General features: G+C 31.3%; 1 long non-coding RNA gene across 1 annotated transcript; it reads right to left on the bottom strand.

Moving 5' to 3' along the window:
* Positions 1 to 1,299: 1,299 nt before the first annotated feature.
* LOC143249192 (uncharacterized) lies at positions 1,300 to 9,807 on the bottom strand. Its single transcript, XR_013027621.1, has 3 exons — positions 8,968 to 9,807; positions 7,822 to 8,009; positions 1,300 to 1,528 (listed from the first exon to the last, which is right to left on the bottom strand). It is a non-coding gene; the product is annotated as an uncharacterized LOC143249192 (long non-coding RNA).
* Positions 9,808 to 12,218: the final 2,411 nt, after the last annotated feature.

Here is a 12,218-nt window from a genome sequence, read left to right as displayed (position 1 = left end):
GGCAACCACTATAGGTACTGATGGTGTTTCCATCAATGATGGAGCAGAAAATGAACTAATTGCACTTCTTACAAGAGATGGGATGCCATGGTTAGTTGAGGTGTGTGTGGCCCACTTATTTGAAAGGGGACTGTTGGATGCTGTGAAGGAATTAAAAGTTTTTATCGGACATAAAATACCTTCTGTTAGGACTTTACAAACAGTATCATTTGAGTGCCAAAGCAAGCTGGGAATTAAAAAAGTGTCAGTGATGCTCTAGAAGAAAAAACATTAAAACCTGTGAACATCCTAGGGACAAGATGGGCTCCTCATCTCTATAGAGTGCTTGAAGTTCTGATGAATAAAAATTTCACATCCATATATATGCATTTCAACCATACAACTGAGTCAAAACATGCTAGTGCTACAATGGTTGGAGAGCTACAAAAAACATTGGATCTGTTTTTGGATAACATAGCAGCATTTACTGGTCAGCCCATCTCACCATGGCTTATTACAGTCCCCAAATGTGGTTTTTCTTTAAATCATTTGAGAAAAGCAGGTACTCCAGGACAAGAGAAATGGCATACAGTTCAGCAGTGTACTGTTGAGTGGATTCTATGTGCAACAACTGAGCCACAACAAACCATGGCAGATCCCACAGAGTCACCTGATTTCAAACCATCCATATAAATAGAAGGATGGTGACTGTTTCAAGTATCTGTATGAGGAATTCCCAGTAATTTCAGAAGCAACACTTAAAAGGATTTTGTTTAGCCTCAGATTAGGAAACTGACTTAAAATGAACATATCTGTTTGTTTATTTGAATTTTTTCATTAAGCCACACAAAAGCTAACTGTGTTAACTATCCCAAAATTAGCTATGAAAGACTACAGAAAATGCAGAAAATAGCATCCACTGTCAACTTTTGGTTACATTTTATTAAAGAAAAGTAGGGTTGATTATAATATTATAATGACTACTTGGCTGAAAAAAACAAGCATGTTTGGTTGGACAAGGATTCAACCCACAACTCACAGACTGAGAGTTGAACTTGCAATATGTGAGATCATAATACATAGTTCTGACACTAAATGATGTAGGTTTCACAAAAATATCAGGATGAATCTGAATGCATATCTGTTTAACATCAACTTTCCTCTCGTTTATTCATTTTTTTTATTTTTATCAACAAACGTAATAAAAAAATGTTTATTGTGGCAAATAAAATAATAATTTGATCTAAGTAAGAGTTTTATTTATTCCTAATTTGTAACAACATTCTTACATGGAGGAGAAATGGATATTTTCAAAATCTAAGAAGCTGAATAATAGGAAGTTGTGGCACCCAATATACTACTGCTCTTGGAGAAATCTAAGAAATACAATCTGTTAATTTTCTTGTCCTAAAATAATGCCAGTCTTCATGGCCAATATATTTCAACATGTATATTAGGATATTTGGTTTTTGAGCTATTAATGTGAATCTAGTTATCACTGTAGTGGGCTGTATTGTTTTCACTGGCCAGCTACTTCAATGAACAGATGCTGTGTGAAAAATTAAAAAAAACATTTGTTTAACAAAAGTGCTTATTATATATCACATACAGTTTGTTTAATTAGTCTCTTTATACAGTACTGTGTGAAAGTGTAAGGACAAAAGAATATTTTGTCATTCTTTCCATTTTATGGGCTAATTCTTCCATGTTATTACTGATCACTTTTTCTTTTTAACAATTAAATGAGCTGGGGTGAGAACACCGAGTTTTTAGAATTTCCTATGCTTGTACCTTGGACATGTCATAATGGTTCTGTTTGAATGAATATTGTGATAAAATTTAGGGCCTGAAATGTCATGGTACTTCATGCAATGTCTTAACTATGTAAAAAGAAGCTGGCATATTGAACCAGTATATGCTAGACGGAATAAATTTAATAGCAATCCACAAATAAATCTTGATAAAAACAGAAATAATACACATATGACGTTATCATTCCACAACTCAAAAAGAGGAAATAATTGTCAGTAGATCAGAGACTTTGCATAAAAGCTTTATGTGATGCTTGTTGGACTCTTCATCTAATTGCTGTAGACTTGAAATTTTCCCCAAATACTGTCAAGTACACCATAGATAATGAAAACAATACAAATAAATTTGAAAATAAGAAAGGAAGAAACAGAACACCTAGAGTCAATGATACTGGCATTAAGTACCTTTGTTTATGCAACCTTCTGGATAGAAGGAACACTGGTTTCAAGCATGAGATAAATGACCATGTACCAAATGAAAGAAAATTGTCCAGATATACAGTATAATGATGAGTCAATGATAATAGAATATTTGATCATGTAGCAGTTAAAAAACCTTTACTTTGTTCTCCAAGTATTGACAAGAAACTGGACTGCTGATAATTGGAAAGAAGTAATATGGATGGATAAGTCCAAGTTTGAAATAGTTTATCCAAAGTGTACATTGTACATCCAGCAGAAGAAGGATTCTTATGCCAATGCACAGCACCTGTGATAAAGCATGGGAGAGGCAGTATGATGGTTTGGGGTGTTGTTCTGCAGAGATGACAGGAAATTTCTGCAAAATAGGTGGAATAATGGACCACCAAATACTGATCCATCATGATAGACCCAGAAGTTTGCAAATTATTGGTAATGAGTTCTACCAAGAGAATAATGACCCCAAACACTCATCCAACGTATGCAGAAATTACTTAGCTGAAAAATAAGCTGCTGGAGTTATTCAAAATAATACAATAGTTCCCTAAGAACCCCCATCTCAACTTAAATGAGCAGATTTGGGATTTCATAGATCAAAAACTAGAAAAATCAAAAGCTACTTCCAATGAAACTATATGGGGGTGTATCAGAGACATTTTGACTAAACTCCCAAAGGACACTGTGATTAAACATTTTGTAACAAAGCCCGAAAGACTTTCCATAGTTATTATAGCAAAAGGGGGACACAACAAATTTTCACTGTTTGTTAAACTCTCACTAAATTTCTGTTGCACTAAATGTGAAGAATAATAAAATATTGATATTTTACCTGTGATTTACCTTCAACTGTTCTTTGAAAGTTGCCTGAAATCTGATTTTTCACTTTGTCCTAACACTTTTGCACAGTACAGTAGGATGGGCCTAAATGTAACTAAACATACTGGTACTACTTTTTGGTGTATGTTATCAGGATAATAGGTTCAAAGTAAACCAAAATATCTGAGTAAAATAACAGTAATTTATACCATATCTTTAATAAGAGTTCAGAGGCAATGTAGTGTTTATTTACATCCACTTCTAGATACCTGTCTAGGAAGTCTTGAAAACCTGTAAAGAGGTTATCTTTATTTTCATTGTTTAGTTTCCCATTTGTTAATATTAAATCAAGTACCTGAAAAAGGAGTGTGACTTGATGACTTAATCAATAACATAACAACACAAAATAATTCTGATAATAAAAATATACATGTATATATAATGAAAACAATTATATATATTAAAAATTATAACCAATACTGTTAATGACACTAGCATTACAGAGATAGAATATACCTTACTTACAAAACACAAAAATACTATCTGCTTCATGCACTATTACTGACTCATGTCACTTGACACCCATGACATCGGAATGTACAAATCTTTGGATAATACTCCCTAATACTGTCTAAATATCTCCAAAAAATATAACTTTACAGTAGCAGAACACCATGAGTGAATTACCTAACATGTTACTATTTATTTATAGGGGTTTAACAAGATGGTAGTGATACTGTGGCAGAAAACACTATATTTTATGAATTTTAAAGATTATTATATCATACCCTCTGCAAGATTCAGTAATTAACTGTTTGTAATTGTATATAGTCTTATTAAATGTTCAGTGTTGCTATCACCATTCCACTTTTCATTATTACCTTCATTACATCTATATGTTTGAATTATGTGAACATTCTTGTTTTTGTCTTTATTATATATATTACCTGTGGTTGGTGAAGACATTCTGGACAAAGCAGACAATTGTATTTTAAAATACAAAAATGTAGCTTTTAAGAATTTTGGTTTCGTGAAACAATGATAATTTTTATTATTATACTTTGTGAAAGAAACATTTGTGTTTAGCTAAAGCAAAGCATTAATACACTCAAGTTATTAAAAGATCTTGAAATTATTGGTGAAGGACTAAGTTTATCCACTGGAAGTCCCTCTGAGATTTATTGAATCAAATTTCTATATTATTGTTGTACCAAAGTATTTAACTTTCCATCTAATTTCATGGACTTGTAACTTTTATAACTTAAACAATTTACAAAAGAGAAAAATGCAAAATACTCAAATAAGGAGAAAATTGAACTTCAATCTACTCTTATTACTTGGCTGTGAGTACTGGTTACCTACACTTACCATGTCAGAATTTTCCTGATAAAATACCAAGGAACCAGATGTTAACCTCTGGTCCATACTCTTTCCTTTTTATTAATTATGGAACCAACCAATGCCAAGTGCCAACCAGGCAATAAAGTTATCATGTGAGAGAAAAAGAAAACAGAAATAACTGCTGGTTAGCCTTACAAAATTAACTCTAATTTAGATTTTTTCTGCTCCTATTGCAAATTTTGACTGTAAAATAGAAGTATTTATTCATCCAAATGCACAAATAAACTTTTCAGCATACAAAACGTTGATAGTAATCTGCTATTTATATATATGTTTCTTGCTTTGTTCCAGAACAAATAGTTTGTAATAAATTATTGTTTTGAAATTGCTGGTGTTAAAAATGTCAAATTCAGATAAATATATAATTTGTTTCATAATTACCAAATACCTAAAGCCAACACTTAAAAATACAGTCTGAAAGTGAAATTATTTCCTTTTTGTAACCTATTTACCTCTGAATTCCTCACGTGGATTGTACATTTATAAACTTTTATGAATGAAATTAGAAAATAAACTATGATGATTTCTTACAACAAAGTGGGCTAGTAGTTCATTTGACATAAATTGTACTATTGTTAATATGTATACATAAAACTTGTCTTTCATGTCAAGTTATAGTCCTATTGATTAATAGTACAATAAGTAGCTGTGTTACATAGTTGGATGTATTTCATGTTGTAAGTTTACAGAAAAAATCAAATTAAGATTTAAAAATACTCAGTGTTTTATACATCTGGAAAAAGTCTATTTTTGGTCAGGAATTCTTTTTCAATAATATTTTTCAATATTGATATTGAAGTAAAAATGAAGAAATAAACAGCCACAAAATAGAATTAAAAACAAAATGTAACACCAATTAGTTACGATAAATAAAAGAAAAATATGGATATATTCTCTTAGAAATAAATAAATAATCAAGTAAACCACTGATATCATGTGATGTTTCACATCTTCATAACATATATGTATATACTGTCAAGTAATGTACCCTAAGAGGAAACTGTTACAAACAACCTAAGATACTTAGAAATGCTTATGTTCATGAAGACGTTAGAGGTCTAAAAACTTACCTAGTTTTATGGTCCAATCTTATTCCAAGTAAAATGTTATCACTTCTAATATCTCAATGAATTATGTTGTTAAAGTGTAGAAACTATTAGAATATAAATAAAATATGAATTTTTTTTAAAAGGCAAATATCTTAAGATATTAGTGTAATGTTAATTCAGTGCACTTGTATTCAATACTTTGATGGGGTTATTAGGGTGATATATAAGTTGTTCTACCATTTGCTGCTAAGAGATAGATGTTCCTACTAACAACAACATCCAAAATAAAGCAGGCCATGAGTAAAGTGTGGGAATTGTAGGTTGACACCAACAACCTTGAGTGACTACCCCTGGGTAATTTTAAACTTAAATCATTTCTGAATTAAGGTATTTGGTGTTATGTCACCAGGGATTTTAATAAAAAATGTTCTTTAATCAGTGCAGGCTTTAAATTATAATACCAATAAATATTTTACAATTTTGTTATTTATATGTTTTATTTTATATTTACAGTACAATATTAGGCTATACTTTTGTTGCTAGGCAACATAACTAAAGCCACTGCAGGAAAGCACCATTACCAAAACATTCTAGATTTTCTATGTATTAAATGCTGTTATATAAACAAACAAAAGTACCCAGCTATGCTCAGGTTATTAGGTTGATATATTCTATGTGATAGAGGTAGAATAGCCATTGTCCCAAGGTACATGGATCCCCTTGTATGAAGTGTACAGGTTATGTATGACTCAGTGCTAGTAGGATGGTATGGGTCCCAACTCATAAGGAAGTGGCATGGCTCCTCAAAATGAGTCCAGTCCACCTCTGCTACTGTTATTGTGTATATTCTGAACCTACTTTAGTATAAACGTTTATATGGTATGTATATCATTTGAACAATCAGTTCTTTCTTAATGTTACTCTTTTTCAAATTAATAAGTTGTATGATAGAATATTAAAAATGTGTGACATATTTAACATCAAAGGTACAAGTTTTATTTGATATTTAGTATACCTGTTGAAGATGTGCCTCCATAAAATGCACTGGGGATGTAATTCAAGAAAGAACCACAGAGAGTTTACAATATGCTAACCTCACCAATTTTGGATGTAAATTTATTATTACTATCTCTAATGTTATTTAAAATTTTTGTCATCACTAGAGAAATAAAAGTTTATGGAAGTATTCAGAGGTTTGGTAAGAAGATCTCTTCTACAAATAAAACCTCTTAATAGTTACTAATAACAATCAATATAACATACTTCTTTACAAACTGCTGCTATTTCATTTTCATAAACACAGGTTTGGGCAAGAACATCAGTCATACAGCCAACTACTAAATATTCCATTATTACCTAAAGTTTAAACAAAGTTTAAAATTTCACTTAAATTTTATTATTTAATAAAATTATACATAATAACGAGACATAATAATTTATTTTCCTCTTTTAAGAATATTGTAAGTAATCATATATCTAATAAAAACAGAAAAGTTTTTCAAACAATTGTTCATGAAGTTGGAACTGAGGTAACAACAGTCGCTTAACATTATTTAAGTGTAAGATTTTTATTATCTAGAAAGATCTGTGGTTCATAAAAATATTACAAACTCAATTTCAAGTGTGAATTATCAAAGACCACTTTTCTACTTTTTAGTTACTTCGTCAATTTCTAACTTTTATTTTTCTACCTCAAAAGATGTTTTTCGTTTTTTAAAGTACAGTCTTTTTATATATTGGTAACTAATGCTGTAATCTGATTCCCAACAGTTATAAAAGATTACATTGGATTGTATTTTGTGTAAGAGACTGAAAATTTAATAATTTAATATTTATTGTATTACACACTAAACAATGTTTACAGTTTTGTAAATAATGCTACATTTGAGACCACTGTATAAGCTGCAAAAAATTTCACAAACTCAACCTTTCTTGAATAAAATAATTTCAACAACCATGTACATAACAGTGTGTGTGTGAAACATACAACGAAGTTGAATCAAGCATAATAAAAACTAAAGAGTGCTGGTTAGAGATAACATACTGGTAGAAACTTAGAATAGAAATATATAAAGTTATTTATATATGGAATAAATTAAAAAAGTCATTGTATCAGAACCAAATGTGGCTGCAACCTCCCACACTAAAACTGTCACATATTACTTACAACTACAATTTAAACAAAGCAAACTTGTTAGAGTGATACATAAAAATATTCTTCAACTTGTAAAAATTGCTTGAAATTCACCACTTAATTAAATAAAGACAATATGTTAGTGTACACTCTATAACAGGTAAAATAAAAAAAAAAAAATTAACTAAAATGTAACATTAACAACACTAACCCAAAGTTCATCACCAACAAGATAGCTATCCAAATAGTTGACGATGGTTTGGATGTTTATTTTTGTCCACTACTAAAAGTTCAGTGAAGATAAGCTCTTTTCTTGGTTACTGGTTTACATTGATCTCTTTAATTGCAACTTAAGACCCAGTAGCAGTTACTATGGCTGTGTAGATAGTTTCTGAACCACTGAAACAATAAAAGTATCATTAGAATTTGTAATGTGCTAGTATGTGAACGTATTACCACATGCTACTTATAATATTATTGTACCTTTTAAAAAGTAATGGATTAACACGTTTTTAGTCTTATATTTTTGTAAGGTGATAAAACTGTATATTTTCCTTGTAAGTTTATTATACAGCAGTTAGAAAATTGTGCACAGTTACTTTTTAATTATATGAATTCTACTCTAAAATACTGATAAAAAATAAATGGTTCATTATATTCACACAAGTAAGCACCATTCCTCCAAGTTATATTAATAACCTTTTGGAAGTGGTGTTAGCTATTACATTCACGATGTCCTCACAATATGATGATAGTTTCGAATATTTAATACAACAGTTCTGCTAAGATTATATGCAGAAATGAATACATTTTAGTAAATGTATGGTTTTAATCCTTACAATAGTAATAACACTATGGATTATTTTGATCTATAAACCTTGTAACCATTACTGTGATCACACTTTGAAAGTTCCTTGGAAATAATATATTTCTACACTGTTATTTTACTCTTCATAATTTGTCATATCTCCCCTTTAAATCAAAATGTACAATTATTTAGTTACACATTTTTAACACTTTCTGAGTTATGCAACTATTTTTGCTGGGACTGAAATAATTACAACTGAATACAAACTCTTATTGATGTAAGCTGTTTTTGGGTGAATCAAATTACCAACTTGTAACACTACATTTTTTTTTTCCCTTTTCCTTCGCAGGTCATAAAAGTGTTAGATGTTTTTATTATTCAAAATTACTAAATTTTATAATTTGAATCATATTTTCAATACTTCAGGAATACCATTCTACAGACTGATTAACCTGCATATTTATTTTCAATCTGCATCACGTATTCTACAATATTGTTGTGATATTTATAAGTTTCTGTACTAAAAATGTACTTCCAATAAGTACTTACCTCCTTTTACACAGGCCTAGAATAACCAGGCAGTTGAAACCCTCAACTCATAATTTGAAGGTTGCTAGTTTCAATCCCCATCACACCAAACATGCTCACCCTTTCAGCGGTTGGGGCCTTCTAATGTTACAGTCAATCCAAATATTCACTGGTAGAGAAGTAGCCCAAGAGTTGGTAGTGGGTGGTGATGACTAGCTGTCTTCCCTCTAGTCTTACACTGCTAAATTAAGGATGGCTAATGGAGATAAACCTCATGTAGCTTTCATGAAATTAAAAAAACAAACAAACAATGCTTTTACATCAATAGATATTCTCATTCAATGCTGCCATCTATTTGTAAAACTTGTTTTCAAGCATATTCATTAGTTTCTGCCTCCTTTTGATTGCAAATTATTCATTAAAATTATCATGTAACAACCCTCCATCAGTAATAGTGCAAGGTATTCTCATTATGCTTATGACTTCCTCTGTTTAATTCTACCAGATATCACTTTGAGTTCTCTTAGAATTTGGAAGCACCAGGTTTTAATGAAGAGGTAAGATGGGAAGTGTGAAATGAGGTAAGAACCTTCCAGAAATACATTTACAGTTTAGGTGAATTACAACTTCCAATACAGTACATAATGTCATATCAACAGATAGCGAGAATCTTACATTGAATAGGTGGAAGAAACAGTTTGAGGGAAAGAAAGAAGCATTCTCCAAAGCCATCCAGAGGACACACCTGAAGACAAGAAAGTCAAATTTGGAGAACTGGTGTGGGAGACCATCTGAGCCAGGTATACATTTCACCCATATAAGAAAAGTGTGGTACTTATGGGAAAACTGGAATGTAATAAGGGCTATCAATCTTCATTAGAAGAAAAGTGAGGGTATAAAACACAGTGGAGAGTCTGAAGGAACAACAACACTTAAAACAGTGCAATGGATGACCACAAAGACCTATTTTCAAATGCAGACCATAATGATTCACTCAATACAAGGCATGGTAAGGATAAAGAGCTATTCTATTCTACCTTAACCATATATGTTTTGGTTTAGAATAATGGCTACTTTGATAATACTTTTACAGTTGATTAGATGCCCCCATTAGTTCTGTCAAGGCTATATAAAATAAACTTAAAACAGATTTATCAGAGATCCATAGTATGAAAAATAAACTTTGGAAGTACTGATGTGATTAGTTATTGTAGTTTACAAAAATAGAGGCATTCGTGTAATCCACACCCTGCATACTGACAGACTTGATGATTTATTGAGTTGGAAGATTAGTGTGAGAAAATATTACATTATAAAGAACATGGACTTTACCAAACACAAGTTCTAACTTTTTGATAATCTATAATTATTTCAAATGTTTACCACTTTGCAAAATAAAATTGACAAATGAAATGAAAATTAAAAGAAACTCAAAAGGAAAAATTATTATTAAAATATGCACTGCAGACTCAACACCTACCTAAATAAAAATTCTGCACTTTACAGGTCACAATTCTTTCAAAACAGAAACTAATTACATGATTTATGTTCTCCTTGTAGCTGGCCAATCAACTTAGATGGCAATAATCCAGAAGAACATATTACTTTTGTGCTATTAATAATACAAATTCACACTCAAGTTGATACCGAGTGAACTATCCCATGAAGCAGCAGATACCATCTGTGATGACTCATGTTAGGTACAGCAACACCTAGAAGTCAACTAGCACATGCCCGAGTAAGAAGTTCTGAGCGAGAATCATAAAAATAACTCAGAATTTTATGTTTCATATTTATCAAGCTGAGGTACCTGTCCTTTATTTGTGCATGAACTTAAACAAAATGTGAAGGTGGAAGATATGATAAATGAGAAAAATCCTGATTTTCATACAATTCATTTATAACATTCATTTACTAGACTGTATAATGGTCATTATGAACCTGTAGAAAGAGATAGTATCAACTGTAATGTCAGTAGGGGTGCATTCTGTTACCTGCTTTCAACACCCAGCTCATCACATCTTTTTTACAGCATTTTAAATGATTATTTAATAGAAAACCAATGGCCACAAAAGTTCTTACAGACAGATCAAAGTAAGAAATTATTACAACTCAAACAACAGCTTTTCACACCAACTTTATGGTGGCTGTTGAAACAGAAACTTCATCTTAGTTTGTGCATTATTGCAACAAAGGCAGTCATTTTTGTTCATTTAATTCCTCCAAAGAGAGTCCAGCACAGTCTCCGAGATGTATATATTAAATGTTTGTCTGCTTTCCCCCACACTGTATGCATGCATATTAGAGAAAACAGTTGATTGATTGATTTAGTGTTTTATGGCACAAAGCAGCGAGGCTATCTGCGCCAAACATTCGGTAAAAAATGTAAAAATAAAATAAAAAAATAAATAAATGTAGTAATAGACATAAATGGAAATGAAGGTAAAACAAAAAAGTATAAAACCAATGTTGACAACTAGTCTACAATGTTAAGATAGAAGGCAGAGTATAAGAAGTTGTAAGGTATTTACTCTAGCAAAAAGGTAATGATCATAACCCGCCAGGAAGAATAACAGGTAAGTTCAAGAACCACCGTCAGTCACCTGAAGTTGGTCTTTCCAGTCCTGGTTCCGGGTTATGTGTCATAGCAACCAGTATCAAAATGTAAAAGAATAGAAGTTTTAAAAGATACATAGCAAAATTGTAACAATCAGTAGCCAAATGTCCAGTAAAAAGATAAATTCAAGTAAATGGAGTAAAATTTGTAAAAGTAAATGAAGGTAAAAACAAAACAGCAATTAAAACAGAAAATGGTGTAAAAACCAATGGTGACATCCAGTCTTCAAAGTTGTAAAATATTTACTCTAGCAAAATGGTAATGATCATAACCCGCCAGGAAGACTAACAGATAAGTTCAAGAACCACCGTCAATCACCTGAAGTTGGCCTTTACAGTCCTGGTTCCGGGTTATGTGTCATAGCAGCTATTATCAAAATGTAAAAGAATAAGTTTTAAAAGACACTCTGCAAAATCGTAATAATGAGTAGCCAAATGTCCAGTAAAAAGATAAATTCAAGTAAATGGAGTAAAATTTGTAAAAGTAATTGAAGATAAAAGCAAAACGGCAATTAAAACAGAAAATGGCATAAAAACCAATGTTGACATCCAGTCAACAAAGTTGTAAAGGACTACCTGTAGCAGAATGGTAATGATCATAACCCGCCAGGAAGACTAACAGGTAAGTATAAAAACCACCGTCAGTCACCTGAAGT

The sequence above is a fragment of the Tachypleus tridentatus genome, chromosome 4 (assembly GCF_004210375.1).
Source record: "Tachypleus tridentatus isolate NWPU-2018 chromosome 4, ASM421037v1, whole genome shotgun sequence".
Taxonomy (NCBI): domain Eukaryota; kingdom Metazoa; phylum Arthropoda; class Merostomata; order Xiphosura; family Limulidae; genus Tachypleus; species Tachypleus tridentatus.
This window is presented reverse-complemented; position numbering and strand designations above follow the sequence as displayed.